The sequence below is a fragment of the Zea mays genome, chromosome 10, assembly GCF_902167145.1.
Source record: "Zea mays cultivar B73 chromosome 10, Zm-B73-REFERENCE-NAM-5.0, whole genome shotgun sequence".
Taxonomy (NCBI): Eukaryota; Viridiplantae; Streptophyta; class Magnoliopsida; order Poales; family Poaceae; genus Zea; species Zea mays.
In genome coordinates, this window is record NC_050105.1 from 104,246,653 (window position 1) to 104,259,984 (window position 13,332).

The window sequence follows — 13,332 nt, forward strand, 5'->3', positions numbered from 1 at the left end:
AAGATCCCTAGTGTCTTGGGCTTCAAAGAAACAAAACTCAGTAGCTCTTTCAACCGCCGAAGCCGAGTACATTGCCGCAAGCCATTGTTGCGCGCAATTGCTTTGGATGAGGCAAACCCTTAGGGACTATGGCTACAAATTAACCAAAGTTTCTCTCCTATGTGATAATGAGAGTGCAATCCGCATGGCAGATAATCCCGTTGAGCACAGCCGCACTAAGCACATAGCCATTCGGTATCACTTTTTGAGGGATCACCAACAAAGGGGGGATATCGAGATAGCCTATGTGAGCACCAAAGAACAATTAGTCGATATCTTCACCAAGCCATTAGATGAGAAAACCTTTACCAAACTTAGGCATGAGCTAAACATTCTTGATTCTCGGAATTTTGATTGATACTTTGCATACATAGCTCATTTATATACCTTTGATCATATCTCTTTCATTTGCTATGACTAATGTGTGTTTCAAGCGTATTTTATGCTAAGTCATAGATTGAAAGGGAAATGGAGTCTTCGGCGAAGACAAGGTTTCCACTCCACTCCATCGTATTATTTATCCTTCGCCATCACTCCGCTTCGCTCTCCATGTTAGTAGAAGCCTTCTGTCGGGGACCATAATTAGGGGTACCCCCAAGACTCCTAATCTCAGTTGGTAACCCCCATCAGCACAAAGCTGCAAAGGCCTGATGGGTGCGATTAAGGTCAAGGCTCGGTCCACTCAAGGGACACGATCTCGCCTCACCCGAGCCCAGCCTCGGGCAAGGGCAGCCGACCCCGGAGGATTCACGTCTCGCCCGAGGGCCCCCTCAAGCAATAGACACACCTTCGGCTCACCCGAGGCCAAGTCTTCGCCAAGAAGCAACCTTGGCCAGATCGCCACGCCAACCGACCGTATCGCAGGAGCATTTAATGCAAGGATAGCCTGACACCTTATCCTGACGTGCGCCCTTCAGTTGATAGAGCCGAAGTGATCGCAGTCACTTCGCCGCTCCACTGACCGGTCTGACAAGAAGACAGCGCCGCCTGCGTCGCTCCGACTGCTGTGCCACTCGACAGAGTGAGGCTGACAGCAGCCAAGTCCGGCCTCGGGCGCCATAGGAAACTTCGCCTTGCCCGACCCCAGGGCTCGGACTCGGGCTCGGTCCCGGAAGACGACGAACTCCGCCTCGCCCGACCCCAGGGCTCGGACTCGGGCTCGGCCCCGGAAGACGACGAACTCCGCCTAGCCTGACCCCAGGGCTCGGACTCAAGCTCGGCCCTGGAAGACGACGAACTCCGCCTCGCCCGACCCTAGGGCTCGGACTCGGGCTCGGCCCTGGAAGACGACGAACTCCGCCTCGGCCGACCCCAGGGCTCGGACTCAGCCTTGGCCTCGGACGATGGTCTCCGCCTCGCCCGACCCGAGGTTCGGACTCGACCTCGACCTCGGAAGACAGACTCGACCTCGACCTCGGAGGAGCCTCCGTCTCGCCCGACCCAGGGCTCGGACCAACCATGTCACAAGAGGGGCCATCATTACCCTACCCCTAGCTAGCTCAGGCTACGGGGAACAAGACCGGCATCCCATCTGGCTCGCCCTGGTAAATAAATAATGATGGCGCCCCGCGTGCTCCATGACGACAGCGGCTCTCAGCCCCTTACGGAAGCAAGAAGACGTCAGCAAGGACTCGACAGCCCCGACAGCTGTCCTTCCTCAAGGCTCCAGCGCTCCTCCGACGGCCACGACATCACATGAACAGGGTGCCAAGACCCCCCGGTTGACACGACAACATGTACTTAGGGCCCTAGCTCCTCTCTGCTAGACACGTTAGCACACTGCTACATCTCCTATTGTACACCTGGGCCCTCTCCTTACGCCTATAAAAGGAAGGTCTAGGGCTCTCTTACGAGGAGGTTGGCCGCGCGGGAGGACGGGACGACGCGCAAAGTCCCTCGCTCTCTCCCACGCGGACGCTTGTAACCCCCTACTTCAAGCGCACCCGACCTGGGTGCAGGACAACACGAAGGCCGCGGGTTTCCCCTTTTGCCTGTCTCCCTCCTCTTTCTTCCCCCCTTCGTTCTCCGTCTCGCGCCGACCCATCCGGGCTGGGACACGCGGCGACAATTTACTCGTCGGTCCAGGGACCCCCCGGGGTCGAAACGCTGATAGTTGGCGCGCCAGGTAGGGGCCTGCTGCGTGTTGACGAACAGCTTCCCGTCAAGCTCCGGATGGGTAGTCTCCAGCAACCTTTCCAACCTGGGACGGTGCTCCGTTTTAGGAGTCTTGAGTTCATGTCCCTCGACGGCAGCTACGACATGATACTCCTTCTTCCGCCGCGCGACAGCGATAATGGCGGCCGTCAGCCCGCCCGCCATCGGCGGAATCAACGACGTCTTCTCCACGTGGCGGAAGAACAACATCCGAGTTTGTCCCATCACCTCCCCCGCCGACGGAGGAGGAGGCGGGGCAACCGTGGCCAAGCGGGAGGCGGCACCTCGTCGGCTGTCGAGCGAGTCGACGGCGCCGGCGCCCCGACGGGGGACACATCGGACGTCGACCTCGCGTCTGAGACGAAGACGAGCGCCGTTTCCCCGCAACACGCCAACTCCAAGCGGACGGACGACGCCAGCACGCTCGCGAAGGACTTGCTGGGCGTCACCCTCATACCTGAGACGACGGTGCAGTCCGCCCCTGACGTGACTTCGTCACCGCCTGTCGACCAAGAGGTACCGACCGATTCCCATCTCGTGCCTTTTGGATTCAGCCTCGAACCACCAAGCGACCCCGCTTCGGTGGAAGCCTTCATAGAGGCATGCACCAACCCTCCGGGGTATCATATGCGGTCACCCTGGGACCGGCTGACGGCCGTCTCGACCTACGGACTCTCGGGTTCCGAGGAAGATGACGAGCCCGACTTTGGTTGGGATTTCTCTGGGCTCGGAAACCCCAGTGCCATGCGGGACTTCATGACTGCATGCGACTACTGCATCTCCGATTGTTCCGACGACAGCCGTAGCTTCGGCGACGAAGACTGTGGCCCAAGTCGTGAATGTTTCCACGTCGATCTAGGGGGTCCTGACGAAGGCAACCATCTTGGTATACCGGAAAACGGTGATCCCCCTAGGCCTGCGCCTCGCGTTGACATCCTTCGGGAGCTAGCTGTGGTCCTAGTCCCTACGGGGGGTCAGGACACATAGCTCGAGCAAATCCGCGAGATGCAGGCCAGGCTCGACGAGGGAGCAGGAACACTTGAGCCGCTCTGCCAGAACATCGGGCAGGGAGGGGCAGACCGAGCTCCGGCCGGAGAAGCGCGTCATCTACCCCAGGGCATCCAGCTTCGCATTGCCGACGACGTCAGGGCAAGGCCGCCACCGGCTTCTAGTGGGGTCGGCCAGAACCTGGCTGCAGTAGCAATACTTCTTCGTGCAATGCCAGAACTATCAACCACCGAAGGGCGGCGAATCCAGGGAGAGCTCAAGAATCTCCTGGAGGATGCCGCGGTCCGACGGGCCGAAAGCTCTGCGTCCCGAAGACAGGGATACCCCTCGGAGCATCGCGCCGCGACTTCCCGATTCATGCGGGAAGCCTCGGTCCACACCGGGCGCACGCGCAACACAGCGCCTGCGGCCCCGGGTCGCCTCGGCAACGAGCACCACCACCGCAACCATCGAGCCCACCTCGATGAGAGGGTGCGCCGAGGCTACCACCCCAGGCGTGGGGGACGCTACGACAGCGGGGAGGATCGGAGTCCCTCGCCCGAACCATCCGGTCCGCAGGCTTTCAGCCGAGCCATACGACGGGCGCCGTTCCCGACCCGGTTCCGAACCCCGACTACCATCACAAAGTACTCGGGGGAGACAAGGCCGGAACTCTGGCTCGCAGACTACCGACTAGCCTGCCAGCTGGGTGGAATGAACGATGACAACCTCATCATCCGCAACCTCCCCCTGTTCCTCTCCGACACCGCTCGGGCCTGGCTGGAGCATCTGCCTCCGGGGCAGATCTCCAACTGGGACGACCTGGTCCAAGCCTTCGCCGGCAACTTCCAGGGCACGTACGTGCGCCCTGGGAACTCCTGGGATCTCCGAAGCTGCCGCCAGCAGCCGGGAGAGTCTCTCCGGGACTACATCCGGCGATTCTCGAAGCAGCGCACCGAGCTGCCCAACGTTACCGATTCGGATCTCATCGGCGCGTTCCTCGCCGGCACCACCTGCCGCGACCTGGTGAGCAAGCTGGGTCGCAAGACCCCCACCAGGGCGAGCGAGCTGATGGACATCGCCACCAAGTTCGCCTCTGTCCAGGAGGCAGTTGAGGCCATCTTCCGGAAGGACAAGCAGCCCTAGGGCCGCCAGCCGGAAGATGTCCCGAGGCGTCCACTCAGCACGGCACCAAGAAGAAAGGCAAGAAGAAGTCGCAAGCAAAACGCGACGCCACCGACGCGGACCTTGTCGCCGCCGCTGAGTACAAGAACCCTCGGAAACCTCCCGGAGGCGCCAATCTCTTCGACAAGATGCTCAAGGAGTCGTGCCCCAATCATCAGGGACCCGTCAAGCACACCCTTGAGGAGTGCGCCATGCTTCGGCGCCACTTTCACAAGGTCAGGACGCCTGCGGAGGGTGGCAGGGCCCGCAACGACGACAAGAAGGAGGATCACAAGGCAGAGGAGTTCCCCGAGGTCCGCGACTGCTTCATGATCTACGGTGGACTAGTGGCGAACGCCTCGGCTCGGCACCGTAAGCAAGAGCGTCGGGAGGTCTGCTTAGTAAAAGTGGCGGTGCCAGTCTACCTAGACTGGTCCGACAAGCCCATCACCTTCGACCAGGGCGACCACCCCGACCGCGTGCCAAGCCTGGGGAAATATCCGCTCGTTGTTGACCCCGTCATCGGCAACGTCAGGCTCACCAAGGTCCTCATGGACGGAGGCAGCAGCCTCAACATCATCTACACCGAGACCCTCGGGCTCCTGCAGATCGATCTATCCTCGGTCCGGGCCGGTGCGGCGCCTTTTCACGGGATCATCCCCGGGAAACGCGTCCAACCCCTTGGACAACTCGATTTGCCCGTCTTCTTCGGGACTCCCTCCAACTTCAGAAGGGAAACCCTCACGTTCGAGGTGGTCGGGTTCCGAGGAACCTACCACGCAGTGCTGGGGAGGCCATGCTACGCCAAGTTCATGGCCGTCCCCAACTACACCTACCTCAAGCTCAAGATGTCGGGCCCCAACGGGGTCATCACCATCGGCCCCATGTACCGACACGCGTACGAATGCGACGTGGAGTGCGCGGAGTACGCCGAGGCCCTCGCCGAATCCGAGGCCCTCATGACCGACCTGGAGAGCCTCTCCAAGGAGGCGCCAGACGTGAAGTGCCATGCCGACAACTTTGGGCCAGCGGAGACGGTTAAGTTCGTCCCTCTCGACCCCAGCAACGACGCCTCCAAGCTGATCCAGATCGGCTCCGAGCTCGACCCCAAATAGGAAGCAGTGCTCGTCGACTTTCTCCGCGCAAACGCCGAAGTTTTCGCGTGGAGTCCCTCGGACATGCCTGGCATACCGAGGGATGTCGCCGAGCACTCACTGGATATCCGAGCTGGAGCCCGACCCATGAAGCAACCTCTGCGCCGATTCGACGAAGAAAAGCGCAGATCCATAGGCAAGGAGATCCACAAGCTAATGGTCGCAGGGTTCATCAAAGAGGTATTCCATCCCGAATGGCTTGCCAACCCTGTGCTTGTGAGAAAGAAAGGAGGGAAATGGCGGATGTGTGTAGACTACACTAGTCTAAACAAAGCATGTCCAAAAGTTCCCTATCCTCTGCCTCGCATCGATCAAATCGTGGATTCCACTGCTGGATGCGAAACCCTGTCTTTCCTCGATGCCTACTCAGGGTATCACCAAATCAGGATGAAAGAGTCCGACCAGCTCGCGACTTCTTTCATCACACCTTTTGGCATGTACTGCTATGTTACTATGCCATTTGGTTTGAGGAATGCGGGTGCGACGTACCAAAGGTGTATGAACCACGTGTTCGGCGAACACATTGGTCGAACGGTCGAGGCTTACGTCGATGACATCGTAGTCAAGACGAGGAAAGCCTCCGACCTCCTTTCCGACCTTGAAACGACATTCCGGTGTCTCAAGGTGAAAGGCGTAAAACTCAATCCCGAGAAATGCGTCTTCGGAGTCCCCCGAGGCATGCTCTTGGGGTTCATCGTCTCCGAGCGAGGCATCAAGGCCAGCCCGGAGAAAATCGTGGCCATCACCAACATGGGGCCCATCAAGGACTTGAAAGGCGTATAGAGGGTCATGGGATGCCTTGCGGCTCTGAGCCATTTCATCTCGTGCCTCGGCGAAAGAGGCCTACCTCTGTACCGCCTCTTAAGAAAGACCGAGTGCTTCACTTGGACCTCCGAGGCCGAGGAAGCCCTCGGGAACCTGAAGGCGCTATTTACGAACGCGCCCACCTTGGTGCCCCCCGCCGCCGAAGAAGCCCTCTTGATCTACGTCGCCGCTACCACTCAGGTGGTCAGCGCCGCGATCGTGGTCGAGAGACGAGAAGAAGGGCATGCATTGCCCGCCTAGAGGCCGGTTTACTTCATCAGTGAGGTACTGTCCGAGACCAAGATCAGCTACCCGCAAATTCAGAAGCTGCTGTACGCGGTGATCCTGACGCGACGGAAGTTGCGACACTACTTCGAGTCTCATCCGGTGACTGTGGTGTCATCCTTCCCCCTAGGGGAGATCATCCAGTGCCGAGAGGCCTCGGGTAGGATTGCAAAGTGGGTGGTGGAAATCATGGGCGAGACGATCTCGTTCGCCCCTCGGAAGGCCATCAAGTCCCAAGTCTTGGCGGACTTTGTGGCTGAATGGGTTGACACCCAACTCCCAACGGCTCCGATCCAACCGGAACTCTGGACCATGTTTTTTGATGGGTCGCTGATGAAAACAGGGGCAGGCGCGGGCCTGCTCTTCATCTCGCCCCTCGGGAAGCACCTCCGCTACGTGTTGCGCCTCCATTTCCCGACGTCCAATAATGTGGCCGAGTACGAGGCTCTGGTCAACGGGTTGTGCATCGCCATCGAGCTAGGGGTCCGGCGCCTCGACGCTCGCGGCGACTCGCAGCTCGTCATCGACCAAGTCATGAAGAACTCCCACTACCGCGACCCGAAGATGGAAGCCTACTGCGATGAGGTTCGGCGCCTGGAGGACAAGTTCTACGGGCTTGAGCTCAACCACATCGCCCGACGATACAACGAGACTGCGGACGAGCTGGCTAAGATTGCCTCGGGGCGGACAACGGTTCCCCCGGATGTCTTCTCCCGAGACCTACATCAACCCTCAGTCAAGACCAGCGACACGCCCGAGCCCAAGAAGGCCTCGGCCTTGCCCTAGGCGCCCTCGGCTCGGCCCAAGGCATCCTCGGTCCCCGAGGGTGAGGCACTGCGCGTCGAGGAGGAGCGGAATGGGGTCCCGACTAATCGAGACTGGCAAACCCCGTACCTGCAATATCTCCACCGAGGAGAGCTGCCCCTCGACCAAGCCGAGGCTCGGCGATTGGCGCGGCGCGCCAAGTCGTTCGTCTTACTAGGTGACGGGAAGGAGCTCTACCACCGCAGCTCCTCCGGCATCCTCCAGCGATGCATATCCATCGCCGAAGGTCAGGAGCTCTTGCAAGAAATACACTCGGGGGCTTGCGGTCATCACGCAGCGCCCCGAGCCCTTGATGAAAATGCCATGCGACAAGGTTTCTACTGGCCGACCGTGGTGGCTGACGCCACTAGGATTGTCCGCACCTGCCAAGGGTGTCAATTCTACGCAAGGCAGACCCACCTGCCCGCTCAGGCTCTGCAGACAATACCCATCACCTGGCCGTTTGCTGTGTGGGGACTGGACCTCGTCGGTCCCTTGCAGGAGGCACCCGGGGGCTACACGCACCTGCTGGTCGCCGTCGACAAATTCTCCAAGTGGATCGAGGTCCGACCCCTGAACAACATCAGGTTCGAACAGGCGGTGGCATTCTTAACCAACATCATCCATCGCTTTGGGGTCCCGAACTCCATCATCACCGACAACGGCACCCAGTTCACCGGCAGGAAGTTCCTGGACTTCTGCGAGGATCACCACATCCGGGTGGACTGGGCCGCCGTGGCTCACCCCATGACGAATGGGCAGGTGGAACGTGCCAACGGCATGATTCTGCAAGGACTCAAGCCGAGGATCTACAACGACCTCCACAAGTTCGGCAGGCGATGGATGAAGGAACTCCCCTCGGTGGTCTGGAGTCTGAGGACAACGCCGAGCCGAGCCACGGGCTTCACACCGTTCTTTCTAGTCTACGGAGCCAAGGCCATCTTGCCCACGGACTTAGAATACGGTTCCCCGAGGACGAGGGTGTACGACAACCGAAGCAACCAGATCGATCGAGAAGACTCACTGGACCAGCTCGAAGAGGCTCGGGACATGGCCTTACTACACTCGGCGCGGTACCAGCAGTCCCTGCTACGCTACCACGCCCGAGGGGTTCGGTCTCGAGACCTCCAGGTGGGCGACTTGGTGCTTCGGCTGTGACAAGACGCCCGAGGGCGGCACAAGCTCACGCCTCCCTGGGAAGGGCCGTTCGTCATCGCCAGGGTTCTGAAGCCCGAGACATACAAGCTGGCCAACAGCCAAGGAGAGGTCTACAGCAATGCCTGGAACATCCGACAGCTACGTCGCTTCTACCCTTAAGATGTTTTCAAGTTGTTCGTACACCTCGTTCACATACAAAGTCTAACCATCAAGGAAGGGTCAGCCTTGCCTCGGCAAAGCCCGACCCTCCCTCGGGGGCTAGAAGGGGGGAACCCCCTCTGCGTCAAAATTTTCCTCGGAAAAAGTCTTTTTGCCAGAACGTCTTTCGTGCTTTTTGACTACTTCAAAAGTGGGATCCTGAAAACGACGGAGTACACGTAAGCAGCCAAGGCCGACCGAGCCAATGGACTCCTACGCCTCCGGGATATGGATACCTCACTCATCACCTTCTGCGATAAGTAACTCACGCTCGGATAAGCGATTCCACTGACCGAACAGGTCTTAATGCTCGGAAACCTTTCTGCCGAAACAATTTTTCGGGCCTTCCCGACTACATCGTTAGCAGAATCCTACGGACGAGTAAGAGTACACGTAAGCGGCAAGGCCGATCGAGCCGAGGGACTCCTACGCCTCCGGGATACGGATACCTCACTCGTCACCTTCCGTGAAAAGTAACTCTCGCTTGGACAAACAATTCTTGTCGGGGACCATAATTAGGGGTACCCTCAAGGCTCCTAATTCTCAGCTGGTAACCCCCATCAGCATAAAGCTGCAAAGGCCTGATGGGTGCGACTAAGTCAGGGATCAGTCCATTCGAGCGACTCGATCACGCCTCACCCGAGCCTAGCCTCGGACAAGGGCATCCGACCCCGGAGGATTTCCGTCTCGCCCGAGGCCCCCCTCCAACGGCGAATATATTTCCGGCTCGCCCGAGGCCCTGCCTTCGCTAAGAAGCAACCCTGACCAAATCGCCGCACCAACCGACCAAATCGCAGGAGCATTTAATGCAAAGGTGGCCTGACACCTTTATCCTGACGCGCGCCCCCCAGCCGGCAGAGCCGAAGTGACCGCCGTCACTTCGCCGCTCCACTGACCGGCCTGACAGAAGGACAGCACCGCCTGCGCCATTCCGACTGCGGTGCCACTTGATAGAGTGAGACTGACAGGCAGTCAGGCCCGGCCGAAGGCACCATAGGAAGCTCCGCTTCGCCCGACCCAGGGCTCGGACTCGGGCTAAGTCCCGGAAGACGGCGAACTCCGCTCCGCCCGACCTAGGGCTCGGACTCGGGCTCAGCCCCAGAAGACGACGAACTCCGCTCCGCCCGACCCAGGGCTCGGACTCGGGCTAAGTCCCGGAAGACGGCGAACTCCGCTCCGCCCGACCCAGGGCTCGGACTCGGGCTCAGCCCCAGAAGACGACGAACTCCGCTTTGCCCGACCCCAGGGCTCGGACTCCGCCCCGGCCTCAGCCGACGGCCTCCGCCTCGCCTGACCCAGGGGCTCGGACTCGACCTCGGCCACGGAAGACAGACTCGACCTCGGCTTCGGAGGAGCTTCCACATCGCCCAACCTAGGGCGCAGGCCAGCCACGTCGACAGGAGGCGCCATCATCGCCCTACCCCGAGCTGACTCGGGCCGCAGGAAACAAGACCGACGTCCCATCTGGCTCGCTCCGCCAGATAGGCAATGATGACGCCCCCATACTCTGTGACGACGGCGGCTCTCGGCCCCCTTACGGAAGCAGGAGGACGTCAGCAAGGACTCAACCGCTCCGACAGCTGTCCCTCCGCCAGGCTCCATCGCTCCTCCGACGGCCACGACATCACACCAGCTGGGTGCCAAAATCTCTCCGGCTGCCACAACGGCATGTACTTAGGGCGCTAGCTCTCCTCCGCTAGACACGTAGCACTCTGCTACACCCCCCATTGTACACCTGGATCCCCTCCTTACGCCTATAAAAGGAAGGACCAGGGCCCTCTTAGAGAGGGTTGGCCGCGCGGGGACGAGGACGAGACAGGCGCTCGCTTGGGGCCGCTCGCTCCCTCTCCCGCGTGGACGCTTGTAACAACCTACTGCAAGCGCACCCGACCTGGGCGCGGGACGAACACGAAGGCCGCGAGATTCCCACCTCTCTCACGCCGGTCTCCGGCCGCCTCGCTCTCCCCGCTTCGCGCTCGCCCTCGCGCTCGACCCATCTGGGCTGGGGCACGCGGCGACATTCACTCGTCGGCCCAGGGACCCCCGGTCTCGAAACGCCGACAGTTGGCGCGCCAGGTAGGGGCCTGCTGCGTGTTGACGAATAACTTCCCGTCAAGCTCCAGATGGGCAGTCTCCAGCAACCTCTCCAACCCGGGACGGTGCTCCGTTTCGGGAGTCTTGAGTTCATGTCCCTCGACGGCAGCTACGACATGATACTCCTTCCACCGCCGCGTGACAACGACAATGGCGGCCGATAGCCCGCCCGCCGGCGGCGGAATCGACGACGTCTTCCCCGCGTGGTGGAAGAACAACCTTCGATCTCATCCTGCCCTTTCCCCCGTCGACGGAGGGGAAGGCAAGGCGACCAAGGCCAAGCAGGAGGCAGCGCCTCGTCGACTGTCGAGCGAGTCGACAGTCCCGGCACCCCAACGAGGGGCGCACCGGGTATCGACTTCGCGCTTGAGACGAAGACGAGCGTCGTCTCCCCGCGACACGCCAATCCCGAGCAAGCGGACGACGCCAGCACGCTCGTGGAGAGCTTGCTGGATGTCACCCTCGTACATGAGACGACGGTGCAGTCAGTCCCCGACGTGACTTTATCGCTGCTCGTCGACCAAGAGGTACCGACCGATTCCCATCCCACGTCATTTGGATTCAGCCTCAACCCGCCTAGCGACCGTGCTTTGGCGGGCGCTCTCGTAGAGGCAAGTCCAAACCCTCTGGGGTTTCGCATGCGGTCACCTTGGGACCGGCTGACGGACGTCTCGACCTACGGGCCCTCTGGGTCCGAGGAAGACGACAAGCCCAGCATCTATTGGGATTTCTCTGGACTTGGCAACCCCAGTGCCATGCGGGACTTCATGACCGCATGTGACTACTGCCTCTCCGACTGTTCCGACGGTAGCCGCAGCCTCGGCGACGAGGGCTGCGGCCCAAGCCGCGAATGTTTCCACGTCGATCTAGGGGGTCCCTCCGAAGGCAATCATCTCGGCATGCCGGAGGACGATGACCTCCCTAGGCCGGTGCCCCGCGTTGACATCCCACAGGAGCTAGCTATGGTCCCCGTTCAGGCGGAGGGCCATGACCCACAGCTCGAGCAAATCCGCGGGGTGCAGGCCAGGCTCGACGAGGGAGCAGGAGCGCTTGAGCCGATCCGCCGGGACGTCGGGCAGGCATGGGCGGGCCAACCCCCGGCCAGAGAAATACGTCATCCACCCCAGGGCTTCCAGCACCACGTCGCCAACAACGTCAGGGACAGGTCGCCACCCGCATCTAGTGGGGTCGGCCAGAACCTGGCTGCAGCAGCGATGCTTCTCCGCGCGATGCCGGAGCCATCAACCACCGAGGGCCGGCGAATCCGGGGGGAACTCAAGAATCTCCTGGAAGGCGCCGCGGTCCGACGGGCCGAGAGCTCTGCCTCCCGAAGGCAGGGATACCCCTCGGAACCTCATGCCGCGACTTCCCGATTCATGCGGGAAGCCTCGGTCTACACCGGACGCACGCGCAACACCGCGCCTGCGGCCCCGGGCCGCCTCGGCAATGAGCACCATCACCGCGACCGTCGGGCCCACCTCGATGAGAGGGTCCGCCGAGGCTACCACCCCATACGTGGGGGATGCTACGACTGCGGGGAGGATCGGAGTCCCTCGCCCGAACCGCCCGGTCCGCAGGCCTTCAGCCGGGCCATCCGACGGGCACTGTTCCCGACCCGGTTCCGACCCCCGACTACTATCACAAAGTATTCGGGGGAGACGAGACCGGAACTATGGCTCGCGGACACCGTCTGGCCTGCCAACTGGGTGGAACAGACGATGACAACCTCATCATCCGCAACCTCCCCCTGTTCCTCTCCGACACCGCTCGCGCCTGGTTGGAGCACCTGCCTCCGGGGCAGATCTCCAACTGGGACGACCTAGTTCAAGCCTTCGCCGGCAATTTCCAGGGCACGTACGTGCGCCCCGGGAATTCCTGGGATCTCCGAAGCTGCCGGCAGCAGCCGGGAGAGTCCCTCCGGGACTACATCCGGCGATTCTCGAAGCAGCGCACCGAGCTGCCCAACATCACTGACTCGGATGTCATCGGCGCGTTCCTCGCCGGCACCACCTGCCGCGACCTGGTGAGCAAGTTGGGTCGCAAGACCCCCACCAGGGCGAGCGAGCTGATGGACATCGCCACCAAGTTCGCCTCCGGCCAGGAGGCGGTCGAGGCCATCTTCCGAAAGGACAAGCAGCCCCAGGGCCGCCCATCGGAAGATGCTCCCGAGGCGTCAACTCAGCGCGGCGCCAAGAAGAAAGGCAAGAAGAAGTCGCAAGCGAAACGCGACGCCGCCGACGCGGACCTTGTCGCCGCCGCCGAGTATAAGAACCCTCGGAAACCCCCCGGAGGTGCCAACCTCTTCGACAAGATGCTCAAGGAGCCGTGCCCCTATCACCAGGGGCCCGTCAAGCACACCCTTGAGGAGTGCGTCATGCTTCAGCGCCACTTCCACAGGGTCGGGCCACCCGCGGAGGGTGGCAGGGCCCGCGACGACGACAAGAAGGAAGATCACCAAGCAGAAGAGTTCCCCGAGGTCCGCGACTGCTTC